The sequence below is a fragment of the Prionailurus viverrinus genome, chromosome B2 (genome assembly GCF_022837055.1).
Source record: "Prionailurus viverrinus isolate Anna chromosome B2, UM_Priviv_1.0, whole genome shotgun sequence".
In the NCBI taxonomy this organism is placed as follows: Eukaryota; Metazoa; Chordata; class Mammalia; order Carnivora; family Felidae; genus Prionailurus; species Prionailurus viverrinus.
In genome coordinates, this window is record NC_062565.1 from 55,357,151 (window position 1) to 55,368,927 (window position 11,777).

Here is an 11,777-nt window from a genome sequence, read left to right on the forward strand (position 1 = left end):
CCACGGGAGATGCCAGCATTTCTCTGCCTCACAAAGACAAGCAAAACTGTACAGAGGCTGGTAAGATACAAAGTCTTGAGGAAGAAGTTGAGCCAGATTCTCTTGGGGAAAAATAAGAGTAAATCCATGTGTATTGTTCCTTGTGTTAATCTGCTGTCTATTTTCGATTCTCAGGGCTGGATTCAGGTAAGAATGGTACAATAAATAAGTGATGGGAGAAAGTGTATGCAAACACACACCATTTTGTGCAACGAGCTTGTAGCAGGCACACGCTGCCTATCGTATGACTCATATTCAACTGAGTGAATATTATTAAAGTCACTCTCCCTTCCTGTTGGATTAAGTTGGACACTAAAGTGATGTTACGATGATTTAACTCTGGCAGGGCATCTCAGCACTAGTTCTACTCAGGGATGCTAGCAAGTGGTACATGCTACCTGGCCTTGGAAGAGCAGTGTATCTTGGTGATTGTACCGGGATCAGGCTGTCTGGGTTCAAATCCTGCTTTGCCACTTACTAGCGATGAAAATTTGGACACATTTGTGACCTCTTTGTGCCCTCTGAGAAGAGAAAGATGATAACCACGGTCCCTATAATAAGGATAAAATGAGTAAACATATGTGAAGAGCAGAAAGCAATGTCTGGCATATGGGTGATATTCTGCAGGCCAGCAGCAGCAGCAGCAGCAGCAGCAGCAGCAACAGCTTATTAGAAATGCAGATTCCTAGACCCTGTTCCAGACTTACAGCATCAGACTCTGAATCTCAAAAAAAAAAAAAAAATCCTATTGACATTAAATATTTGAGAAGCACTGCTATGTAAATGTTGGTGTAGGTCCTAGAGGCTAGCTTTAACTAGGTTAAGTGGTCAAGGTGAGAAGAGCATCCTTGCTGATTTGCCTTTCTCTCCAAGACTGAGCCCGAAGAAGAGACTTTGTCCTCTCTTACCCAGGCCTCTGATTATCCTGACTTTTTGGTAGCCATTGAACTGTGCTTTTGTGAGCCTATGTCCTGTATTATCCTCAACCTGTATCCCGAACTTGAATGTGTACTTTGCATCCAGATCTTGATGTTTTTGACTCCACCAGCTTGTTTAACCCCAGGTCTCCATTAGTACCTTTGCTTGCCAGCTTTATTGGATGTCTTAAATTTATAGACTGCGTCTTGATGCCTTTGCAGTTCAGCTGGAAGGTTCTATGCCCAATGCCTTCCCTGAACAAAACAAGAAAAATATTAGGAGCATATTAGGAGAAATAAAAAAGGCGAAATTATTTAACACTTCCCTCCTAGGCTCCACACTGTACAGAAACATTTGGCTTTTATTGTTGGCTCTAAGAGGCAATTTTTCTAACAGAGATTTTATAGCGGAGAAGAGAGCTCAGTCTTTAAAGAATGCAAAGGTCAACAAAGCAAAATTTGCTCTATTTATGGTATGGGTGTGACATTTGGACCTCTTAGCAGCCAATATTCTTTTGGCTTTAGGAAAGAGTTCATTGCCACACCTGCTTGCTTTATTTCAGATCAAATGGTCGTTAGTAAAGAGATTTGGAAACAGAGACCTATGGGCATTCATGCCAAGCTTATCACAATTCCATGATGCTTGGCCAATAATGCAATGAGAATGGATGACACCAGGATGCCAGGGCCCTTGATGTGTGGTGAATTGAAGGGATGTAATTGTATGTGAAATGGACAGAAGAAGTGCTTCAAGGGCACACTGGCACCTTACTTATAGTAGCAGAACAGCCCTGTAAAGAGGCAGGAATTCACAGCAATAAGCTTTGTATCCTGCCATGGATCAAATTGGAAGAGAAGAGAGGTTAGTTATTTGTAGACTGTGAGATTAATGTGACTCACAAACCATTTCAATTGTGGATGTCAAAGCTTCTTGGGAGGACCACTCAGGCATCCAAAATTATTGATTTCGTCCTCTGTGTATGACACTAAGAAAGCAGCCAAGGAACACAAAGGAGAAATATAATACTTCTTCCTCCTGAAGAGCTTGCAGTTACATGTGGGAAATACATATATGTATATGAAATGGAAAGTAACTTTAGCAAGGAATAAATTGAAGGTTCCAAATGAGTCACAGAGGAAAAGTTACTTCTGTCCAGTCTAGAGCTTCAAGACAGCCTCAAGATGCTGTGGCTTGAGGTATAACTTTGGAGGATCAGTTTATATTCGTTGTGTGTTGCACTCACAGGCTTGTGACCCCAGGAAAGCCCAGATGGAAAAGTAAGACAAGTTTTAGGGGCCCAACAAATAAATCTTGTTTTGCCCTCCCAAACTCAAATATATTGAGAGAAAAGCATAGGAGTCAGACAGTTAGGGGAGATTATCAGCTTTATTACCAAGGAAGCTCAGTTGGAGGACAAGATGATATGTGTCTGCATACATTTTAAAAATACTTGACTGCTGACATAGGTAGACTTAGCTACCCATCACTGGAGTACCTGGACAACCATAGACCACACTCCACAGAGACAGAGTCTTATCACATGGCAGAGAGCAGACAAGATGTACCCAGTCTGCAGTTAGGCAGCTACAAAAGAGAACCCGGAAGTATACCATGCTGGCTTAGCATTCTCCATAGTTCACAAATCAGAAAATTAATTTCTCCTCTTTGGAAATATATTCTGTCCCCCATCCACCTGCCCAGTATCATTACACAGAGTTTATTCTATTTTTAATGGTATACTTTAATAGTGTGACTTCTGACCACATAACGCAGCATGCATTTTTTATTGCAAGTGAAAAACACCTTTAGAGGATGGTTTGTAGCATGAATTTGGAAAATCACATTCATGTCAATATAACCACTCACTTCTGAAGTATCACTAGACAGTCTACAGGGTAAAGTTCCTCTGGCTGCCTCCAACTCTGTCTCTACCCTCCCCCTCATCAGCTTTAATAAAGGGATTCTTTGAATTATTTCACCTCTTGCTGTGCTGGCAGTTGGAGATCACTCCGACAACTTCATGGTTCTGCTGCTGATATAATGTCCCTGTATAAAGTATGATCTAGAAGCCAGTTGAAGGCCAATTCTTTCTTTAGAAAGCTCAGTATTTGTGCAGCCCAGGCTTGCTGAGTTAACTCTTCAGTGCACAGGACTTGTGGCTTGAGATTTGATCCCTTCAGCCATCATGAGGCCAGTGCTCCAGGGCCAGGTGCCATAGCCATGAGTAACCTCTTTGGGGCTTTTTAGGGTCTGATGGGGTTTCCCACTTGGGTTAGGAAACAGCTGAGAAGCACTGATATATAAATAATTCCCCAGGTGATTCTGATAAGTGGTAAGGTGCAGGATCTTTTGGTGCAGATGATTTCTAAGGATTTTGAAACCATTGGTTTCTAGGATTCTTGGAACAAAAATTTCCTGTGGATGCCTGCTGAGTATCTTTTTCTTTCTCTGGATAGTTATTTGATTAAGTTTAGTTTCTGGCCAAAGTTACTACAGTTCGGAGAAGTATTTCCAACAAATGCAATGGCTCCTTGAAGATAAGAAATAGATGTGAGAAGCAAGTATCTCAATCCCCAGAGAAGAAGGTGTTGGGAAATTATCAGTTTCAAGAGTATTTATGTTAAGAGGTCGTAAGGGTGGGCTGTTTCTCTGATAAACTTTTGCAAATAGTTTAGGACAAAAGACTCTTGTCATTGAAAAACAATGTAAGGAAGGGATGTGTAACAAATTGTTGAACAATGGAGTTTTCAATTTTGTGGGAACTCTAATACGTTACATGTCTCTCTAGGTCCCAGTTATATTATTAACTAAATGGATTAAATGAAACTATCTTTGCCTGTTTACTGTGCTAAATATAAAGAATATTTTTGAGAAATTTACAAAATATCAATGTTAACTAATTACCAGATTCAAATGTTGCAGTCCCAAAGGCTAGTTTATAGCAGATAATCTGCCCACATAGATTAAATATGTTCTAGAATTAATTTGCATTTTGGTGTCAGCTTTCTTCGTTGTAATTTTCAACAAATATGTACACTGGATCTATCTTATTTTGTCCTCCACACATTATTGTGGTCTCTTGGTTTCTAAGGCATTTCTCTTTCCTGGGTCTCTCCCTTTTCTCTGATATTTTCTTGTTCTTGTTTTTGGAATCTCTGCCTTTGCCTACCCCTCACATATAGTTGTGCCCCAAGTATATTTATAAGGTTCTTTTTAATGCCTTATCTTTCCCATTTATGCTCATTCATTCAGAAATGTAACTAAATAATACAAGTCTATTGAGTCCTACTATATGCCAGATATTATGCAAGGCACTAGGGACAAGAAAGTAAAAGGCAAAATTTCCAGCCTCCAAGACTTTAGCCTCTCACAAATTTGCTAATTATTTATATTCATTTCCTCTCTTTTGCAGTCCTACCCCCAAATCATCCACTGCACATCTCTGCTTGGAAGTCCTATAGGCACGCATATGCAATGTGGAAAAAAAGGGGACTCATTATTTTTCCATGTAACCCTACTTTTCTGTGTACACTTTCTCTATTAAATAGCATTATCCCAAGCTTTCATATTAGCAAGCTTATCATCCTATCCATATCTACTCAGTTGCCAATTCTTGTTTATTCTGCATCTGATATGTCTCTCAGGTCCTTTTCCTTCTCTCTTTCCACTGTTTTCCCCGTCAGCTCTCACTGGCACAGGTGGAGTAGCCTTAATTGGGTCCCTGCTTCCAGGTTATCACACTGCTCCATAGTTGGCCTACTCACACTTTTCTGCATCTCAGTCTCCTGCTTACTTCCATTGTAGCCCATAATCGTTTCCCATGTGCTCTCACTACTCTTCTGCCATTTTTAGTCATACATTCATGCCCTATCAGCTCCAGACTAGATGAATTTGCCCACACTCCCATGTCTTGCATTCCTTGGTGTCTCTGCTGACTCCTGGGTCTGGGATTTCCTTCCTCTGCATTTTCACTTGGTGAACTTCAACCTTCAAGGCTTAGATTCTTCTTCTGTGAAGATTCTTCATTTGTGAAGGTGTCTCCACATTCCTAGTTCTTTGTTCATATTTCTCTTACAACACTTTTCACATGGTATTTTGTATTCCCGGGAACTATAATGTTTGGCACAGAGTAGATGATTTTTTTTTTTTTGGTTACTGCTTAATAAGCAACATGAAATTTATTACACTACTATTTTTTTTTTAATTTTTAAATTTTCGTTGAGAGAGAGATAGACAGAGAGTAAGAGAGAAGGGGACAGGCAGAGAGAGAGAGAGAGAGAGAGAGAGAGAGAGAGGGAGAGAGAGAATACCAAGCAGTTTCCATGCTCAGTGTGGAACCCCATATGGGGCTCAATCTCAAGACTGTGAGATCATGACCTGAGCTGATACCAGTGTCAAACACTTAATCGACTGAGCCACCCAGGCACTATGTTATACTTTTATATTTAGCTCTGTCTCTATATGATCTGTAACAACTTACTTTAGAAAAAGACTGGAATGTTGAATAGTTTATATATTTAATTAACGTAAATGCAATTGTGAAATGTAAGCTTGACTTGATGAGTTTACATTCAGCTTGAAATTACATCCTACTACAGAGAAAAAATTCATTTTTTTTGTATCTCTAAACTTTTCTTTCTTAAAATATATTCTGATAGAGAAGTTGCACCTGAAAAATTGGTAGTCCAGTTTGCCTCACACAGTTTCAGCAGATGGGTTGAAGAAACTGAAAGCACTCTAAAATAAAGCATGATTGCTTTAGATTCTAGGCCTACATTCTTCTTAATATTGTACTTTACACCTTAATGAAGAAAATACTGAATAGTGATGTGATTTTCTTTTCTTCTTTCATTGGTTATTGGGAATATAAATGATATGAAGGCATCTAGTTAATTCCACTTATTCTATTAATATATGCATTCACAAGCTAGTTGAATAACTCATTATCACCATTTTCCATGGTAGGATTATTGAGTCCAGTTATTATGTGAAACTTTGGGTTTTCCTTTAAGTTCTAGGTATTCTAGGGCGATGAATGGGTTAGTTTATTATTGCTGCAGTCTGCTCTAGGAGTGCCTTCCTAGTAATCTGATTGTCTCCACAGGGTGGATTGTGCAGATACACTCAACTCATTTACAGCTCAGGATGACATGAGAGCCGGGGGACAACAAAGATTTAGTAATGCTATTGGTGTGTTAGACTGCATGTGGGTATTTTCTCAGATTCTTCTTGAATTTAATATTATTTCCAAGGGATTTTTTGAGCAGTGTTTAATCTAGGAAAGACGCATAGCAAAAGAAGATTTAGGATTCTCTTTTTGCTAAACATTTAACTATGAAACTATTCGGGTTACAGTAGAAAACAGCAATAAAAATTGGGGAAACTTAAACTAACCCCAAAATATTAACTGTTTTTAATGGATGGGATGGTACAGAGGGATCTATCAAAAATGATACCATTAAAACAAAAATGGGTTTTAAATACCTTTTTCCCCCAACCAAATGTATACTATGTTATGACACTTCAGCTATTTACTTAAATCAAACTTTGATGTGTAGCTATCAGAGAAAAAAAAATCGTCTACCAGCTTGCTAAATAAAAGGTTTTATTCCCTTTTAGTTTTTACTGACCCAATCCCATTTGCTGGAGCCAACATAATTCCTGCTAATAGTAACTGTCCCTGATTCCGGGATGCTTCCCTGTTACTGTCAGGCTGGTTTAGGCACCTGTGTACTGCATATTCTATCACTGTATTTTTCCATCCTATCTTTATTATGATCTGTTCATGTGTCATCTGCTCCACCATTAGACTGTGAACTCCTTGAGATCAGAGGCTATTCTTTACTCACCTGTACCTAGCACTGTGTCTTCAGGGTAGTAGTGAATGCCATATGAATGTTTATATAATTAATAAGTGAAGCCAACTCTCAGGGAATGGAATTTTCATGGAAGTGCAGCATCACTGAAAGCTCTTATTTAGAAAAACTGGATTAAATATAATATCACCTAAATTTTATAGACACATCTGAATCAACACATTAAACCACTGTGTTTAATTTAGTTCTAAAATAAAAGCAATATCTCTTGTCCTCTAGTTATTTAAAGGGTATATTTTAAAAACAGAAAGTGGAGGTGAATTAAAAAGTGTACAGAAAGTCATAAGTGTAAATTGCTTCCCAATATAATCTCTTGAGTTCATGTTTAATAAAGATAAGTTACTCAATCAACAATTACTCCATGTGTGAGGGTATTTGTATATAAATCACTTAGTTTGGCTTGGATCTAACATTGATAGGACATAATTGATCTTTAAAAATTTTATGAAGAAGCACAGACTGTGAAATTAAAGGTGGTTGTATTGTCTAACTTTGCCTTTCCATCAAACAGATACCTATTTTCTTGGTAGTAGAAACCTTATTTTATATGTATTATTGACCAGTCCATCAATTAACTCTGTCTCACAATAATTAACATCATGTTACCTTCTAGTTTATATCAAGAAAGCCTATCAGAGTTTTCTAACCTGATAAAGTGCCAGCTAATGTCTTTCCTCACCCCCTCAGAAAATTTTTCAAGCTGGCATTAAAGCCTGTATATTATGTTTTCTGGCTCATGATTTGGTAAACCAGCTTGTCATTTAGACTTTTGTATTGCACAGTGTTGTTATTTGTGACAAGAGTTGAAAAATATCCAGTAAGCCAGTTTTATTTTACTTTTCTCAATCTATAACAAGCTGTTCCTTAGTTTTTCTTTTTCTTTCTCTCTTTCTTTCTTTCTTTCTTTCTTTCTTTCTTTCTTTCTTTCTTTCTTTCTTTTTCTTTCTTTCTCCCTCTCTTTCTTTTTGTAGAAACTTTATTTTCTGTCAATCTTCTTCTATTTTCTGTTTAAGAGGCTGAGGAGGAACAGCTTAAGATCACTTGGTGGGTGTTCCTACTCATTCAGTGGCCTGATCAGTGGGAGCTGCAGATCAGTCCTCAGTGGCAGCCCAAGTGCCCCCAGTCTTCAGTAGACAACTGCTGACTAGGCACAGAGGGTACCTGCATGCCTTCAGACCCCCTCTGCAACCTTGGGTTGAATAGCAGTAAATTTGGGAGCTGCAGTAATCCATTCACCCTGATATTCTTCCTTGGTCACAGCCTTTTCAGCAGTGGCCTGCTCTTCCTTTTCAATCTCTTCAGAATTTCTATAGAAGGAGAGATCAGACATCTTACAGGATGCTTACAGGAGAAAGTGCCATCCATGTGCAGAACTTCCTGGGCCAGCATCCATCACATCAGACCTATGGGATGGCAATATCCACATAGCACAGAGAAGAGTCTGTTACACACAGCAATGTAGGCAAGTTAACTGAAGATGCCTCTGTGAGAGGCTTGGCAGTCAGCCCTAGGATCAGTAATCACCAGAAGTCTCAACTCCTAAAAGGCTTCCTGGATCTGGTTAGTGAATGTACCAGCAGAGAAGCAGCCAGCAATAATGGCTCCAGTGACAACCCCAAACTTCAGCACAGCCCACTGGCCAGTATTCCTGGAGGATATGACACTCACATCAACTGGGTTTCCAATGGCAATAATGGCATGAGTTGCCAGGAGAAGCTTCTTCCAGATTATCTTCAGATTTATGATATGGATGCCATTACTTTTCCTTTTGTAGATGGAAGTCAAGTTTGGTGCCACCTCAGTGGGTTCTTGCTGCAAGGAATTTGAGAACATCTTCCTCTTTCATCTGTAAGACATTAAAGACTCCAGACATTGTAAAAGTTTCCCTGTAAGTTAGGGTGGAAACCTAGAGTGATACAACATGGACCCCTCTCTGGACAGCTCAGAAAGGCTTTACTTTCTGATAATTCATAAATATTTCATATTGTCCCATTATCCTTGGAAAAGAGAATAGTTGTGGTAACCAGGATAGTACATAATAGTTAAAGTTTGTAACTGAAATCTTTGGGAAGTATTCTATACATATGTATTTGTCTCATCTACCAAACTTCATGGTCCCTGAGGTCATCTATATTAGTCTCCTAGTACTGTCATAATAAATTACCACAAATTTACTGGCTAAAACAGAAAATTTATCATCTTACAGTGCTGGAGGTCAGAAGTCTGAAATGAATTTCACTGTGCTAAAATAAAGGTGTATTCTTTCTGGAGATTTTATGGAGAAGTCCACGTCCTTATCTTATGTAGCTTCTGGAGGCCACCTGCCTTCCTTGGCTCATGGCCCATTCCTCCATTTTCAAAATCAGCAATTACACCACTCTGACCTCTGCTTCAATTACGTTGGGCGTAATCAGATAATCCAAGACAAGCTCTTCATCTCAAGGCTTTTAATCACATCTGCAAAACTCCTTTTTCTATGTGTGTTTGGGGTCCCCAAGACCACCCTCATGTTTGATACTTTGCTAAGAAGAATCAAAGAACTCAGCACACAGCAATATTCACAACTATAATTTATTATGGCAAAAAAGCAAAGCAAAGAAAATTCAACCAAGGAAAAAGGAAAATTCTGAGGGAAAACAGGCACAAGTTTTCAAGGGTCCCTCCCAGGAGAATTACATAGGATGTGCTTTATTCCCAAGGCAATGAGTTGTGACAGCACATGCAACCTGTTGCTAACCAGAGAAGTTCATTAAGGACCCAGTGCCTAGGGTTTTTATTGGAGCTATCTATAGGCATACTTTGTCTGCTGTGTGCCAAAATTCTAGATTCCTAGAAGGAATGCAGATGTTCAGCACAAACTATATTGCTTGCACAAACATTTTAGGCACAGTAAGCCATCCTTATCAGTTAATATTGGGAACCATCCCAAATCTAAATTCCCAGAAGCTAGCCAAGGGCTGATCTTGCAAGGAGGTCTTTTCAAGGATAGATGTTTAGAACTGTTATGTTAACTCTTTTCTTCATAGCCCCAGTACCTTGCATTTAGTGAGTACATGGAAATGTTCCTTCTTTGTGCGTTGGCCTGTGGACCATGATTTGTCATATTCCCTGTGTCTCTGTCTTTGTAAATGGTATTACCTGAATACCTGAATACCATCCAGTACCTGAATAGAAAATCTATTTTGACTCCTTCCTGTTTCTTGCCCTCCACGTGCAATCAATCACTAAATCCTACTGATTGTACTTTCTAAATGTTTCTTGTTCCCTTCCCTTCCCTTCCCTTCCCTTCCCTAGTCTTTTACCACCACTGTAGTCTGGGCCACCATTATTTCTGGACATTCTTTCTCTATAAACTCTGGAATGGTTTCAGCTTCTAGTTTGCTTTCCTCCAATCCATTCTCAAGATAGAAACAAGTGTGTTCTTTTAAGAACAGAAATCTAATTGCATTACTGTTCTAATAAAAACCTTTGAATGGTCTCTATCTACTTCTCCAAACTCAGTTTTTACCCTCTTTCATCTTGCGCACTATACACTTTACATTCACATTGAATTTCTCTTGTTCCTCAAGCAGAACATACTCCACCCCCCTACAACTAGAGTCTTACATGAGTTTGTTCCTTTGCACCACTTACCTCCTTCTTTTCCAAGTTAATTCTGATTATCTCTTCACTTGGGTTTCAGCAAAAACATTTCTTCCTCAGGGAGATCTTACAAGGCTTCTAAACAGGTTGAGTCCCTCTATTATCTGTCCCTATGTATCCTTTATTTTCCTATCATTATGCTTATCCCCAAAGTTATGATTTTGTCTATCTCTGCTAGGTTTTAATCTCCATTATGGCAGAGTTTCTGTTTTGTTTGCCATTCTATCTCTAATATATAACACATGAAATTGGAAATAGTAAGTGTTCAGTAAATGTTTCCTAAATGAGTGAATGAATTAGTGCTGAAAGGTTTTAGGAATGATTGTGTGGCTGCTTTGGAAAAGAATCTGGCGGTTCCTCAAAAGGTTAAACATTAGAGTTACCATATGACCCAGCAATTGCACTCCTACCTATCCATCCAAGAGAAATGAAATGTAATCCCCACAAAAAATTGTATCTAAAATTTCATAGCAGCATATTGCCACTGTAATAAGCTAAAAAGTGGAAACAACTCAAATATCCATCAACTGATGAAAAGATAAATACAATGTGGTGTATCCATTCAATGGATTATTATTTGGCAATAAAAAGAAATGAAGTGCTGCTATTTGCTACAACATACATGGACCTCAAAAACATGATAAGTAAAAGAAGCCAGTCACAAAAGACCACATACTGTATGATTTATGAAATGTCCAGAACAGACAGATCTATGAAGACAAAAGGCAGAACTAGAACTGGGGAGGTTGGAAAGAAATAGGGAAAGACTGCTAAGGATTGCCAGGGTTTCTTCGTGAGGTGATAAAAAATGTTCTAAAACTGATTATGGTAATGGGTGAACAATTCTGTGAATATATTAAAAATCATTGAACTGTGTATTTAAAATTTGTAAATTGTACAGAATGTGAATTATATGTCAATATTATTAAGAAAAGAATGATTGAAAACTTGCTGATGTATAATTCAACTTTGAAAGAGAGCTGATGGTGATTATGTTTAATTCAGACTAAGAAGAACACTGAATTCAAGAAATATTAATTGTGAGTGAATGGCTTATCATTCTCTATTGACTGAAATGCCTGGCCAGCTAGTTCACCTCACAACTTGAACAATCACATAAGTGCTTTTTTCTTAAGACAACTGTTGTACTTTGGTATTAGTCCAGAGGGGTTTAATGTGTATTTTGTCACGTGAAATACTTAAAATAAGTGAACTTATGAATTGAGAATTAATTAAAAAAATTAATACTTCTCACGGATTCATCAAGGACCCTCTCAAGTGAAACAACTCTTACCTGACTAT

The 11,777-nt window shown here is 38.3% G+C and overlaps 1 pseudogene; it reads right to left on the minus strand.

Moving 5' to 3' along the window:
• Positions 1-7,870: 7,870 nt before the first annotated feature.
• LOC125165211 (40S ribosomal protein SA-like) lies at positions 7,871-8,706 on the minus strand (annotated as a pseudogene).
• Between the last annotated feature and the right edge of the window lie 3,071 nt (positions 8,707-11,777).